The following is a 16693-nucleotide window of genomic DNA, read 5'->3' on the forward strand; positions in this document are numbered from 1 at the left end:
ATTTAATTGAAGCATTTTTTAATTTTTTTAGGTGTATTTTTTTTTAGAAATAACTTTCACAAATTTTTAAAATTTTGAAAATGGTCTTCAAAATTTAAAATTTAAAATTATGCAATTTGCCGGAAAACCAGTCGAAAAACCGATCGGAACCGTCGGTTTTGAAACCGTTAAGGAACCGGCACCGGAATCGGAACTGAAACTGGAAATTTTCAGTTCGATTCCGGAACCGTGGCCACCCTTAGCTCCCTCTATTCTTTTTATTTAAAAATTTCTATTTAGGATGTTGTTTCTATATAGAGAAATTTACTTAAAATAGAAATTTTGAGAAAGATACAATTGTTCAAAGTCTAAAATACCCTCATTTAATTTGAGTTTTTGTGTTAATTGTACACGGTTAGCAAGAAAAAATGAAAGCCAAAAAAAGAAAAAAGATTGGGCATTTAATGCCCTTGTGTTTTCAAAGCAAAAGTGGACGATTGTTTTCTCGCAAAAGCTAACCAATATGCTCATATTAAAAATATAGTGGATACAAATCTTTTTGGCCTACAAGAGTATAAGTCATTTAAATGTTCTCTATTTACAAATGTGTATATGTCTGTCTACCAACATTATCTCTTTATTACACACAATAACGCACATCTGTAGTCAAATAAGGGTTTCAAAATATACAGAGACTCACATTTGAAAACTACCTCCATCACACATCTCCATAATCCACTCATTTTCACAACCGCTATCTTGTGCCTTCTCGTTAGCGCCATTTCACGATTATATATGAAATCATTGAGAAAGAAAACGACCAAAGAATCTAAAAAATAAAACATGACTAAACAGAAAGACTCATCAAATTCTGCTTTTTGTAAGAAGAAATTAGGGAAAGAATCCACAAAATGGTCTCTGATCTTATGGGTAAAAAGAAAATGTGCAATGAAAATAGAGAGAGCCTCAAAGAGAAGTAATTTTCAGATGAAGCTTTGCATTTCACCAAATTTTATAAGCTGTCTTTATAGAAATATTGAATGTGACCACAATTTTTTCATAACTGCACTTATTCAGGTTATCTCGTTGCATTTCAGTTAAAAGCATGGTGTTACAAAATTTTTCACGTCATTAACAATGTTTTGCTTTTTATTTCCTTTTTTTCCTGTTACCTGGAACAACATTTTGGAATTGACTAGTGTCAGCAACAACCACAAAAATCTTCTTGAACATCAGATATGTAGTTTAAGTCTAGCAATTGGAAAGTGGTGGGCATATCTTCGAAATATGTGCCTGAATTGGTCGAATTGTCATTGAGATCCAATAAAAATGATTGATTCATAAAGTATGAAAAATTATTGCCTTGATTTTCAAAAACTCTATGAATGCAACTAAATGTTCTAGCTCTAGTCGAAATTTATGTGTAGGCGTATTGTAGAAGTTGAAGAGATTGTTGTATTTAAGAGATCTTAGCGTTATTCGTGTGTCTCACATTTATAGGGAAGCTAATGTGTATGTTGATTGATTAGTGATAGGAACCGTTTACTAATCCGTACCAACTAACCAAAGTAACTGAACCAAACAGTATCTAGGTTCGTTTGAATAAAATAATGCTCAATCAATAGAACCATTAAAAGTCATTAATTACCAAGATTTTTGCTCAGTGTTTATAGTCAAAATTCAACTACCATAAATGTATACAGTCGGTTACAATTTGAGATGTATTATAAATAATTGTATGTGAGCCTAGAAAGGTTATCTGATCATCAAACGAATAGCTATACACACTTCTTAAGCATCTCTTAGGTTCACTTCTATCAATTAGCTATCTATGCAGTTAATTTTTCGTTGGGTATTCATGTGTTAGATTCTTGCCCATCTGGGTTTGGTGAGCTGGATTGCTTATGATACTACAGGAGTAGGTACTTCAGGTTCTGTCTTTAAGGTTGTAGCCTTATTTCTTTACCAAACAAAAAAAAGCTTCAAATTTTCATTAAATTTGGATCCCTAAAATTATAATCACTCAATACTTGATACAAATCAGGGAAAATCAAAATTTCAAATTGTAAATTTAAAATTGAAAATCTTGAATTCTCAAAATAATGGCAGCATTCCTCTAAATATTCCCTCCATTTCGGGTATTAATTCCTGAATAAATATACTATTGAGACTCTTTCTCTGTGAGTTGCCTCCATCACAAATAATAGAGCCAACTACCATCTTAATCCATATGCATTTTCTATTTCATTTAAATAAAGAGGGCAGAAGGAGTATTATATATTTTAAAAATGTATATTATTTAGTTGTTTTATTAATTTTGAATATTTATTTGCAATTTTTAAATAACTTTGAGGATATTTCTTCAACACTATAAAAATATTGTTAATAATCTTATAAGTTTTTCAGATAAATTTATTAGTGAAAATTTCAAATTAAAATCTTAAGTATAAATTAAATAACTATTAGTTCATACTCAAAGTTTAAAATTTAAAGATATATATATATATATATACACAAGAAAAAAAGAAGAAAAAAGCTCTTATTAATTGTTATTTACTGTATGTATATCATATCATTATTCTACAGTTCAAAATCTTGTTGAGTTAGTTCATATTGTTTCAATAATTTATTTATTTTTCTTGATTTTCTTCTATAATTTTAAACTCTTAAACAATAAAAATAAATAAAAGTCCGCTAAGTATGGTACTTGTAAAACTTGGCTACCTAACCTAGGGATGAGGGGAACTTCGGATTTTAGTTGGGTTGCTTTATTATATTCAGATTTCGGAGAGTGCATTTAGGATTTAATTTTCGAGGATTGGATTTGTCTGCGACAGAGGGGTACGGCGGCATTTGGTGACGGTTCCAGAAACCGGAATGGTTTAAACTTTTTAAAATATTAAATTTAAATCAGTTTTGAATCATCAATCTCTGTTCGGTTTTAGTTCCGGACGGTTCAGGTGGGGTTTCGATGAAACGACGGTTCCGATTACCATTTTCAGTGATATATATATATTTTTTTAAATTGATTCTAACATATATATTTCTTTCGAAAATATTAATATGAATTTAAAAAATATTGGTAAATTTTATTTTAAATAAATTTTAAAATGCTCATACTCATATAAGAATAAACTTAATTAATTTTACCAAATAAATTATCACTTTATTTTATTTAAATGTTATTAATTAAATAAATTATAAGAAAATTTTGAAAAATGCTTCAAAGAATGTACTTTAAACTTAGTAAATAATCTAAAAGGGTAAAAAAAAAGTTAAAAATAATATAAGTTTAGACTAAATATTTCTCTCTTTTTTTACCATTTTATTTTTTAGATTTTTAACTTTAAAAAAAAGTGTATTTTAAAAAAAAATCTTAAGTATATCATGTAATAAAATATTATTGAGACTTTTAGAAATGTATTAAATAGGCTAAGTGATTATTATTTTAAAAATAAAAATAGAAAATTTTCGTTTCGAACCGGAACGGAACGGCAGGATCAGAGCTGGTTCAAGTTCAGAAAATTTTTAGTTTGAATCGATAATTTCGATCCAGTTCTGATTCATCTACAGTACGATTCAATTCTAATTCGGTTTTAGTTCAAAAAGAATCGGCCACCATGCGTATCTACAGCACAAATGTTAAAACATGGATAGACATACCTACCTCTCTATTATTAATGATGATCCTCACCATTCTTACTAATTTTAATTTTAGTGATGTTGAATGACTAAATTACCCCTAGTAAAATTTGAGGAAATTTATGGTAGGAATATAACTTATATTGGCTTGTAATAAAAGTTAATAATTAAAAAATTGATAGGACAACGAATGATGTTGTGAGAAAAAGTAAATGACATAAGCATAAATATATGTGTAAAGTAATTGAATTCATGCATGCATTTACTAAAAGAAAATATTACTCTCGGAGTTCTCTTTATATAAATAAACTTTTCAATTAGAGTATTTCTTTTATATAGAAAATTTTATTTCAAATGGAAATTTTGAGAAGAATGTCAGATAAAAATGCAAAATAATTTTATATGAGCTATGTTATGTGCGTAAAAGTTACACACTGAACGAGAAAAATGACAAACATGAGTGACAGTATGTGTAATTATCCATATATATACACACACAATCGAATGGTTGAACCCTAGTTTTAAAAGACCCTTTTTATGTTGATATTTGCACATTGTAAATATGTGCACAAATTTCATTATATCACTCAAGCACAATGCCTTCTTCTTTATCATTAGGTAAGGAGTTAAAATGTGACAGTTTGAAAGCTATGGGCACATTGTGAGATATGCATACATTTTTTTGTGTTATTTTAACCTTGCATCATTTTACATTTCCTTATTATTAGCATGAATAAGTTACACTGTGCAGATGCTCCGAATATTTTGATCTCTCTTGTAATTATGCAGTAATATAAGATTTCAACAGTGTCGAAGTGAAAATGAGGGCACCTTAGACAATTCCACGCACCAGCAGAAGAAGGCTAAACCTATAACAGAGAATATTGGCATTTACTGAAATGTATCTCCAAACTTAAAAGCTAAGAGTTAACCAGCAAAAATACTGTTCATCCGATAATTGTGTATTTCACATTTCTTTGAACTACAAAAAATACAACCAAAACATAGAAGACATGATTTGAGCGAATTGAAGAAAGAGAGAGAAGCGAAAGGGCGAGCGATCAGTTTGGGAGAGACGGAATTTTCACTTTCGGTGGCTAAGCTTGCTCAAGACCGTGAGCTCTGAGCATTTAATTCATCCATGTTAAGTTAACCTAGACAACTAAATTTGGATCTCGTTTTATTATTTTTTTTAATTGCTGAAAGAAATCCTAATTTGATTTTAAGGTGTTATTGATATAATAATTTTTTTAAAATGTTCATAATAATTTATAATATAAAAATGAAATGTGTCGCGACGTAAATTAATCAATTACTAATTTATATTATATTTGTTTCTGTAAAATAACTTGCAGGAAAATAACTTGCTGAAAAATATTTTTATGAAAAAAGTTTTCTTAAAAAATATTTTCCAAATGATTCACTTTCCGCTATTTGGTTATAATATTGAAAATTAGTTCAACATGTTAAATATAAAAAGAATATTATATAAAAATTTTATAATTTAAAAATTTTATTATTAAATATGAAAAAAATAAAAAAAATGTAAATTATGAAAGTTGAGGTGGCCGTGGTGGCCTAATATTTAATATAATCCATCTAGTTTAAACAAATCATGTTTGAAATTGTGCCCTCCAGTCGGGGACCTTACGCTAGATGCAGACCACTGCAGGGTAGATTTTCTTTATAAACTCCAATAATTTGAGTTTGCAGAACTGAGATTGCAACTTCCAGAAAAGTTAATATGACCAAGTCTAGCATGCAATAATAATTGTCCTATCTTTGAGAAAGTTTGCAACAACAATGAAATAAAATAAGATAAAATTTATTATATTTTGTATTCAAATTATATTTATTAAATATTTAAACGATAATAATTAAAAATTTAAACAATTAACAAAAACTAATTATTCATCTTTGAAACTGATAAATTGTTATATAGTTAAAATTCACACACATACATATATATACATGCACATAAATGTCTGCTATGTATATCCGTGACAATCTCCAACATGAAACTGCAAAATAAGAAAATATATACAAAAAGTGAAATATTTGATAGATATAAATGCAAAGCCTCGTGGAATAAATGCAAAGCCTCGTGGAATAAATGCAAAGGTTGTCCGCACTACCTCAGCTAGCTTTGGCCATTTGCATAAACGTGTTTGTGTTGTCATCAATAATACACTTGATAGATTTATTATATGTATTAATATGGAATTTATTTATAAATTATTCTTTTATAAGTTTTCTTGGTGATACATTATTCGTTAAGACGAAGAGTGGAAGGTTTTAAGTTCAAATTATTCCGATTACAAAAATTTTTATTAATTTGATGAGTTAATGAAAAAAATATCCCTATTTAAGAGTATCAAAATAGGTTATGATACGCGAATACGTACAATTCGCCTAACACGCAAAATAAATGGGTTAGGATTGAGGTTAAACGAATTCATATCATAAACGAGTTATCATTTACCTTAGCATATTACTACTATTTAGATATCTCCATAAATACCATTGATATTAAATATAAGATTGAATATAATTAAAGTTGTCTTGAATAATTAGATGAAGGCATGCCAATTGTGCGGGCTACTCTCTTTATTGTACATTATACTTTATTTCAAAAAAAAATTTCATTGATAAATTGTTAATAAATGAATAATAAAAATAATTGAAAGTTTTTTAGATAAAAATGATTTGAGCTAAACCTATTTAAATTTTCAAGACTTTTTAAGTTCATAAGTGTATCAAGTTTTATGTTCTAATGATACAACAATACCCCTTACAAAATATATAACTTTCATAATTAAAATAAAAGAATAATGACTTGCAAAAGTAAATTAAATAATAACATGCTAATTGTTTTTGATAGGTTAGTGTAATAGTTAATTTAGATGTGTATTTATATAAATATCACTAGATTCTTGAAAACTAAGATATATAAAAAGGTAAAAATGTGTAAACATAGATAAGGGAAAAAAATTCAAAAGTAAAAACTAATAATTATCTCTGTATCTATTAATTAAAAATAGCTGGGTTTATAGATATATATGTAAAAAAATATTTTATGTATCTAGATATTGACTCTTATTTTTCAACATAGGACACTAATTAAGTTAGAGTCGCATCAATTAAAAGTTACATGTTAATTAACAAAGTTCATAAAACCTCTAATAGATTTTTAATTATAATTATACTGATTTTTCAGGGAACCAAAATTATAAAATACCTATATGAACCAATCTCTATCAAACTAAACAAATTTTTTCAAAAAAAAAATCTTTGTATCAAACTACTGTTTTTATCCAAACTCGAGAAGTTGTAATCTGCAGTGACGAAATTTACATATGCCTCCACTCCTCTAAATTTTAGAACTGTCATATCATATGAATTAAAATAAAATACAGTTCAAGAAAATAAGTTGAAAAGTACCATAAGATTGAGTGAAGAGAAGAAAATTCATGACTTGGTTTGTGATAAACACAAGATTAATACTCTCTAAATTTATATCCAATTCATTCATTGAGCTACAGGCAGAAATAAAATACAACATATATAGAAATAGAAATTGATTAAACAACAACATAATAATATATTTGAGAATGAAAAGAAAAAAAGAAACAAAAGAAAAAAAATAGAGCAAGATGACCACAACTCAAGCGTAACCTTCTCGTAAGCCGCAACATGCATTTTTTGCAACAAAAATTTCCACCCAAAAGAAAAAGATGAATAACATAGAAAATAAATAAATAATATAGATAAACAAATAAATAAGAAAAATTAGAGAATAAATATACAGTGAACCAATAAATTAAGATGGGTATAACCAATTTGATTAGCTCCTCTAGAACTTTGATCAACTTAAATAAATAAAAATGGAATTTAAAAAATTTTAAATTAAAATAAATATTTTTATTTTGACGTTTAAATTTCAAAGATAATTATTTTTAAGTTAAAAAAAGTTTTTAAACATTAAAAAGATAAAGTAAGATATATTTTGTTATCTTAACCAATTAACTATTTATATATATTGAGTAAAAAATTATTTTTCTAATTAATTATTTATCTATAAAAACTAAAAAATAAGATAGAAAACTGAAAATTTTGTAGAAAAAGAGAAACAAGAATACTGGATGGAGAGAACGCCAAGTCAGCTTAGCTTTATAAAGATACTAGCAGTATGCCTGTGCTATGCACAGTATATATCTTTATCTATAATATTTTTAAAGTACATAATTTAATTGAGAAAAAATTTATAATTTAAAAACATTAATTAGACTAATTATATAAAAATTAATGTTTATAACAAAGTGAAAGAAAAGGAAATATATATTAAAAATCATTGATTTTAATTTATTTTTCAATTAATAGATTTTGTTAGACGATATTAAAAATAATAAAATAAAATACACAATAGAAATTGAATGATGAACGTATGTATATTATTTTTAATGATAATTTTATATAAACCGTTTTCTTTTATTATTTATCAAAATTTTCCTAATTTGATAGAGTAATAGAAATTAGAAGAGAAAAAATATATCAATGTTGAAAAGAAATTATATAAGAACTATTGAATTTGCCAAAAAAAAAATGATTATACCAAACCTTAAAGAGCTCTCTATCACCATTAACCTTCTCTATCATTCTTTTAAATATAAAATTCTTATATATAATAATAAATGATAATTATGAATGATTATAATGATATGCATCAATATGATAATCAACATCAAAATTATGATAATTTTTAATTAAAAAATAGGTTATAATATTGTAATAACTTTAATTATTTAATACATATTAATATGATAATTGAATGACAATTAAGAACAATATTATGTAATTTTAATTGAGAAAGATAGGTTATAATATTATAGTAATTATAATTATTTATTAATATGTATTAATTATGATAATTGAATGATAATTAATGTCGATATTTATATAACACTATAACTAATAATTAAATTTTATGTGGCACTATCAAAATTTAAGAGTCCTATGTGACATTATAATTCTATGTATCATCACCAAGAATTTTATGTGGCAAAAGTAAGGGAAGATCATTCATCTAAGAAATGTCATATGTCAACTTCTTAGGAAAAAAAATACTTGTTTTATATATATACTAGCATTATGCCTATGCTATGCATGGTTTTAATATAAAATTTTTTTATTAATTTTAAATTTTTTTCAATTATAACATTATTAATGATTTCTTATTATTGTAATATATTGTATAATTTTATTCGAATTTATTGCTCTATTTGACTAGAATATTTTTTTTTTCTTTTTTTTCTTTTCTCATTAAAGTATATTTAAAACAAATATTAGATGCATTTTTAGTATAAAACACTAATTGTGATAAGTTTTTTCCAACTATATTTGTTTCAAAGCTATATTTGAAATTTTTTTATATATTATCCAAATCACAGTTAAATTCAACTAATCTTTTTTGAAAATAACAAATAAATTCAACTAATCTAAAATATATCATAAATGTTTCAACTTTAAAACTAATTATAAAATGTATTATAAAACTCTCATTGTGAAAAATATATTCTAGCTATAGTTATTTAAAAACTATATTTAAAATGTTGTTATATATATCAGATCATTCATCACATTTACTAAGTTGTTTATTGTGTAAAATATTTATTTAAATTAATTTTAAATGACTTGAATTGAAATAAAAACATTTAGTCTTTTGTTTAATCAAATTTTTATTATTAGTTTTTATTATTAATAATTTCAAATGATGATAAATATATTGATAATAAATAATCAATTATTATATATTGATTGTGATAATTATTTATGTAAATTAATTGCAACTAATAGAAAATTAGAAGATGCAATCCTATTTGGTTCTATGCATAGATAATTTAATAAATATTGATTTTAATATTTAATTAAAATTTTTATATCTCAATTTTCATTAAATTGATTTGTAGATAAATAACTTCAGAATTTACATTGTTTAAATTTAATGTAATAAATATAGTTAAAATTTTTTATCTAATCTTTTTTTATTAATTAATTAATCTATTTATTTATTTTAAATTTGCAACGTAAGGCATTAAAAAAAAATACTTGAATAAATTTATTAACCAGCCAATATTAAATTCTAGCATGATTTGCTTTGTAATTTTTATTTATTGAATTGGCTTTAGTCTTTTCTTTTCATCAATTTTAAATTTCAATAGATTAAGTGCTTTGTAGTTGAAGGATGGATTGATTTTTGAAATTCAAATTGATAATTTTTTTAATATAATATGTTTTTTTATTATATGTTAAGTTCTAAAAAGAGTTTTATTTTTTTATCCCACTGGAAAGAGTTTTATTCTTAATGAAAAAAATTTATTTTTTATTTTTTATCCCACTATATTTAAAATTTATTTTTTATTTTCTTTCTAAAAATTTATTAATTCTTTTATTATATATATATATAACCGGAAGGTGTATTAAATTAGTTTAGATATCTTTTCTTTTTTTTTTTATTATTATTATAACCAGAAAGTGTAACTTAGCATAAATCTTTTCTGCACACTCAACAAAATGCATTTTTCAAAAATCGAATTCGCACCTTTATTACAGAGATTGAGATCACTTATCACCTCAACCAACACTTTATTAATTAAGTATCATCTCTTTTGATTCTTTTGATTTTAATTGAAAAATGACAAATGGCTAGCTTGTCTTTACCAAACACTTTCGCATAAATGTGGCAATTTAAATTAGAATATATAACCTGTGATTCAATAGAAATTCTGATTTTTAATTTTGAAAAAAACTAAAATCTATCATCCTATTTAATGGAATTATCTTTTTATACTCATCTTTAATATTCTCCCTCTCTCTCAAAATAATAAAGGTTTTTGGCTTTCTCGACAAAATGGGTTTTTAGAAATCGAATTTGTGTTCTCATCCTTATGAGATTAAGGTCGCTAACCACTAGTATCATTACTAACGAAAATCAACCTTTTCAATTTGAATCACTAAGCCTAAACATTCTTAGTGTTTTTCAGGCTTCTCTATGCTCCGTTATGTTATAGATAAGGGTGAGCAAACCGCCGATTTGGTTTGGTCGACGCCACAAAATATAAACCGAAATTTCTTTATAATAAATTGAATTGAATTGAAATTTGTATATGAACCAAACCAGTCAGTTCGGTCTATTTTTTTTGTCAATTTTTATCATTTCGGTAGGATTCTAAGCCCAACTGCCTAATATTTGTGTAATCGAATTGAACGGAGCAACAAATTCGGTTTAAAACCGAACGAACTGACCAACTGAACCTCTCTTGGGCATCAGACCGAACTAAAATGAGTCGGTTTGATTTTCAGTTCGGTCCGTTCGGTAATTTTGCTCACCCCTGATCTTATGTATTTTACAGTTAAAAGCATCAAATTCAGTATAATGGAAGAGAAGTTCCAAAAGTTTCGAGACATAAATGAATATCGAAAGAAGAATAGAATAGGTACCTGAGGAGCTTTTTCGATGAGTTCTTAAACGTAGTTTTCGCCCAGACACTGATGGCCGAGGTCATAGACATGGCGGAGGAGAGCCACCAGTTTAGTCTTGCTTATGGCCACTACTCGGTTCTTAATATCATGAAACTAATTAACAAATAAAAACTACAGTAACAGTCCTAATCAAAGAGTTCTTCTCAGTCTCAGCCTCCTATTTGCAAAATTTGCTCGCTGGCTATATAAAGCACAATTGCCTCTGAGAATTTTATATATGTAGATCGAAATAGTTATGATTAAATTTTAAAATTAAATTTAACTCACCTTCTTCGCATTTTACGCTTTTCAAAACTAAATATTCCATAGTAACAATTTATACTTATATTACTGATCAGATACCAAAAAGCAGAACATATGTAACTTAGCATCATCATCTATGGTTGATAAGATCATGAGTAGAGATGCTAAATCTTGGAGTCTTGGACTTCACTTGATTCTTTTTTGACTCGAATTCGACCAGCCGTTCAATATGCCAGAGTTAACCCGCTTGATTCGTTGATCTAACCTGAAATGTGAGTTAAAAAAAAATGACAATATATATAAATCCAATCTAAGTGTTTTAACTACAGGATTGCAAGAAGTTAAATAAATTTTTTATAATAAATTATTTTCATTCTTGTATAACCATTGTAAGCAATTAAGCTAATCTGAGAAAAGTATATCAGAGACAATGAAGATGAATGAAACGAATTACCTGATTTACTTGAAAGAGGTGGTTTTTGCTGTTGGGAAAGCAAAGTGTTCTTGATTTAGAAAACTCAAGAACCCACTGGAAGCCGCAGCAAAGTTGGACGAGGGCAAATTAGTGAAAGGCAATACTGGCAATTCTTCCGCCATTTGAGGAAACTGCAGGATATTATCAGCTGATAACGGTTGTGGTGGCTGTGGCACAAAAACTCCGGCGCAGGATTGACTCATGGACACACGTTCTCTATTCGGCATACCAGTTCCGCCACTTGCAGTCTGACTCATCTCGGTGGCTTGCCACGTGATCATGGAAAATTCCAGAGCCTTATTAACAAGACGAATAAAAGTTTTAGTGCTTTTAATCTCCAGAAGCAGCCTATATATTCACTATATATATATATATATATAATAATTACTTCATTTTGCATCTTTAAGGCTTTGATATATGCGATAGCGCCATCCAATATTGAAGCTTTATCCGTCTGAAATTGCAAGTTCGAAATGAAATTAAAGAAAGCTTTGAGGACCTAACACTTTTGCAGAAGCTTTGAGCACTGAAATCCATCCCAACTCAACTCTTGAAAAATAAATAAATGTTTTTCTATTAATCCTAAATTAAAGTTTCAGTATAGAATTATTATTTTAATTTTATATAAAATTAATTTTTTTATTAGATTCAAAGATTAGCCCAATAGAGTTTTATAACATTTGACTAGATTCATCACTCCGCTTCAAATTCAAATAATTTTTTAGTCAAATTATTTTACATAGAAGGTTCAATAGATTAAGAGAATATGTGATTAAACAACATAAACAATCACTTTTTTTAATAATATTTTATTAAATTTATGATAATTTTAAATTTAAAACCTTTTACTCTTCCTATCTTGTATAAAATGTGAAAAGATTACACGACCCTATGATTAAAATATAAAAGAGTATAAATAATAGAGATCGAATTAAATCCCCTCATCTTATTCAATATAATATTATTTTATTTGTCTACGGTTCTGCGGTGAACTTTTTATTCAATATAATATTATTTTATTTGTCTACGGTTCTGCGGTGAACTTTTTATTCATATATTAACCAAACATTTAATTGATAAAGTGTGTATCACTGTGAATATAAAAATATATTAAACAATTTTTCTTGTAAATATCACTTTTTCTATTAAAAGGTTAAAATAATATTATAGTAGACACATTCAAAAAATCTAGTCAGTGAAGAGCAATGTATAAATAATAAAGGAGGTAAAAGATAAAATTTTAAGTAAGTTGGAATCAATATAAACATATAAATATATAAATTAAAATCTAAAACATGAATATAATTGTCTGGCCTAAATTCACTTTTGGTTATACAAAAGAAGAATAATTGTATTTTGTTTATATAATATTCGTTAAATTGATGAAAACGAAGATGAATTTAAAGTTAAGACATTTCACTTTTATTTCCTTATAATGAGATATACCCACTAATGTGAATATAATATACAATATTCATTTGACCATCCGAAGTGGTGGCTTAGTGATAAAAACGTTGATCATCCGTCTGTTTGATTAATTTCGATTTCCTATAATAATATCCAATAGTTATGCATGATGTCTAAATATTGATTTTACTACCCGCAACACTACAATCTTACTTGAAGGGACAGGGTTCTTAAATCGGGACGTCAACACTTGACCGGTAGTCCAAGTTGACGGGACAATGAGTAACACACCTAATAGTCCCTTTTTTTTTTACAACAAAAAGAAATATTCGCTTCACTCTTTGCAAATTCAATTAACTTTATGCAATTTGTAATTTGTAATTCAAAACATGCTTCTAAAGCATAAACAGTGACTTTATCGAACAATATACATGTTGATAGCAATATGTATATTTGTACGTATATATATGTAAATATACATGTATAACCAACCTTCCAACTGTAGGGTATTAGTCCCTGCAGAGCTTTCATTTTTTCTTTGATTCGATCCCTACGCCTCTGCTTAATACAACAAGAATAGAATAAAAGAAATTAATTTTGCAGAACTTGCTAAAAGAAAATACAGTATCAAGTTATCTACTATATATACATCTTACCCTCTCATACATCTTGTGTATTTCTGATGAAAGAGTGGTTTTGGATTTTTTATATTGTTGCTTTTTATTTGCTTCTACGGAAAACTGCAATCAAATAAATTAACGAATAAGTAACTTTTATTCACTTAAATCAAAAACATAAATATAGGCTAAAAAATTTATAAAAATTTAATTCTTTTAACCATATGTATACTTCCAACCCTGAAAAACTCCATGCATCAATTACCATGTGACAAACAATTTTCTAAAAATTTCATTTAATTTCTTTATTCTAAATTTATATGTAAAGATCTAGACCTTCTTATAACTTATCCAGAAAAAGAACTACGTTGATCTTTGGACGCTACAACTCTCCCCTAAGAAATATTATTGTTAAGGGTTGAGAAATTATGTTTTACCCTCCCAATCAATTTCTAGTACCGTATCTTTTTTTTTTTTTTTTTTTTTTTTTTAAATGGAGAGCTAAAGCTTCAAAGATTACGTGCAAATTCGAGAGTGAGTTACATCACTAATTTAGATTAATGTCCAATTAAAATGGTATTAATGTCCAATTCTTTCTTTGCTCTTTTAGAGGCTTTTATAAAAATAATCTGTCAAAGCCATTTGTTTATATTTCATATTGTCTGTACAAAGACCTTGGAGAAAAGAGATTTGAAATCCACTAATAAATTGAAAAATTACAAACTAATTAGAAAAATAATAGTCAAACCCTAAACCTAAGTCCACACAAAGCCAAATATTGTAAATAATATTGCTTTATCGTAAATTAAGAGCAGAAATGTTAAAAAATATTATCTTAAACTTGTTGCCAAACTATGTGTCTCACCACTACTTACTCTCGCATTTGTCATATCAAAGATGTGTCGCCAATATCCTTCAAATTGAAGAATACTGAGCTCGCATGGCGAGCTCATTATGCAAAATTACCAATTTTAATTCTTTGGATAAGACTTGCTTGCTTACACTCCGTTCATAGAACCTTATCATACGATTTGAAAAAAATTTTCAAAAATATTATTACTATTCTATTATTTTTACTCAGTAGGCCGATACAAAGGGAGCAGCAAGATCTTCCCTAATCCCTTCATACTGTAGAATAAAAGCTTGCATGACAAGCTCATCATGCAACCAATGAGAGATGACTTTATGAAATTTAAGCTATTTTCTCTCTTTTCTTTCTTCTTCTTTTTCTTCTCTCTCTCTCTCTTTTTTTTTTTTTTCTTTTTCTGGGTTTCAAAGGGTAGCTAAGCTCCAACAAAACTAAAGACAGACTCTGGGATATGAAATCCCAATAACCAATTTTCACTTTAATACTAGATGCAAATTTGTTTCGAGTCCAACACTCCAAAAAACTGAATATGATACTTACTCCACTTGGACAATGACACCTTGGAATATCCATTTCAGTTGATTTCCTTTTGCTACTAGAACTTGATTGTACATTAGATGCGGTTTGTGAAGTCGCGCAACATAGAATATCTGGTACACCTCTGCAAACATCTTGAAGATAATTTTTTTCATACATGATCGCAGCGGAGTAATTTGATGTTTGGAATGAAAATTTTGGTTTATTGATACAAGAAATGGAATCATTTGTAACCATAGAATCATTTCCACCTTGATGTCTAAAGAATGGTTCTAAAATCTCCCATAGTGGCATAACCTGAGAGTTCATGATCCCATTAATGTAAAAGACACACGAGAGAAGAGTTATTTATTATAAGAGTTGCATGTATAGGGTTACGTGTGTACATATAAAAACTTCAAAAAGTTTATTATATTTTTTATGGAGTTATTATATATTTTTTGGATCTGAATTTTCTTTAGATATTTTTTACGATAACAACGATTTTGGAGCATTGGGAAGGGAAATATGTGCAAGGTGCGAGGTTGGGCAAAAGTTAAGAGATTATACTTTTGCGTGAACTAATTTTATGTCTCCGTTCATGGAACAATTTAAAATTTAATGCATTATTTCTTTTCAGCGTATGATTAAATATATTTTCGTTTTATTAAAAATTCTATTTTCATTTAATCTATTTTATATGTGAATGCGTGAATTTAATTTAAACAAGTCAACGACAAGATTAAATAAAAATCTTATTATATTTATATTATACTCGTATTCAAATATTTATATTTTTCAAACACGCGTTAGATATTTTAGATGCCTTTGTTTTCATTTAAATTTATTTATTTTGATTTTTCTATTTTGATAATATTTTATTGATTTAAAATTATTTAATTTTTTTATAAAACTATTTTAAAATGAAAAATAAAATTTTATGAAATTACAAAATTAATTTATAAATAATGATTTACGTAATATTACTTTCTGTTGTTAATTACATGTTTATTCTTTTTCTACTTTTTTTAGGATATTATTATTATTAGTATTATTGTTGTTATTATTATCATCATCATCTATGTTCGCGTTTATTCATTCAAAATTCACAAGCATTGATTTTATTTCTATGTAACATTCTCTTCTTCTTTCCTGTCTCTTATATATATATATATATATATATATTGTATCCTTTATTATTTGTTTATTTAAACTACTTGGATATAATATTTTTGTGCAATTGATTCTATACATAATAATTAATGGTTATTGTAACTTTAAAATTTAAAGATCAAATGCAAAATTTGTTTAACTATTTTGTTCTTAAACTTTAATTTTTAGAATTTTTATTATTAACTAAAATCTTTAGTGACTAAATAAGGAAGAAATTTGGCTATTAGGAGAATT

At 26.5% G+C, this 16693-nt stretch overlaps 1 long non-coding RNA gene across 1 annotated transcript; it reads right to left on the reverse strand.

Moving 5' to 3' along the window:
* Nucleotides 1-11393: 11393 nt before the first annotated feature.
* On the reverse strand, nucleotides 11394-12202 carry LOC110009835 (uncharacterized). The gene is made up of 2 exons (XR_002284711.3): nucleotides 11858-12202; nucleotides 11394-11668 (listed from the first exon to the last, which is right to left on the reverse strand). It is a non-coding gene; the product is annotated as an uncharacterized LOC110009835 (long non-coding RNA).
* Nucleotides 12203-16693: the final 4491 nt, after the last annotated feature.

The sequence above is a fragment of the Jatropha curcas genome, chromosome 10 (assembly GCF_041381405.1).
Source record: "Jatropha curcas cultivar XTBG-Jc1 chromosome 10, XTBG_Jcur_1.0, whole genome shotgun sequence".
Taxonomy (NCBI): Eukaryota; Viridiplantae; Streptophyta; class Magnoliopsida; order Malpighiales; family Euphorbiaceae; genus Jatropha; species Jatropha curcas.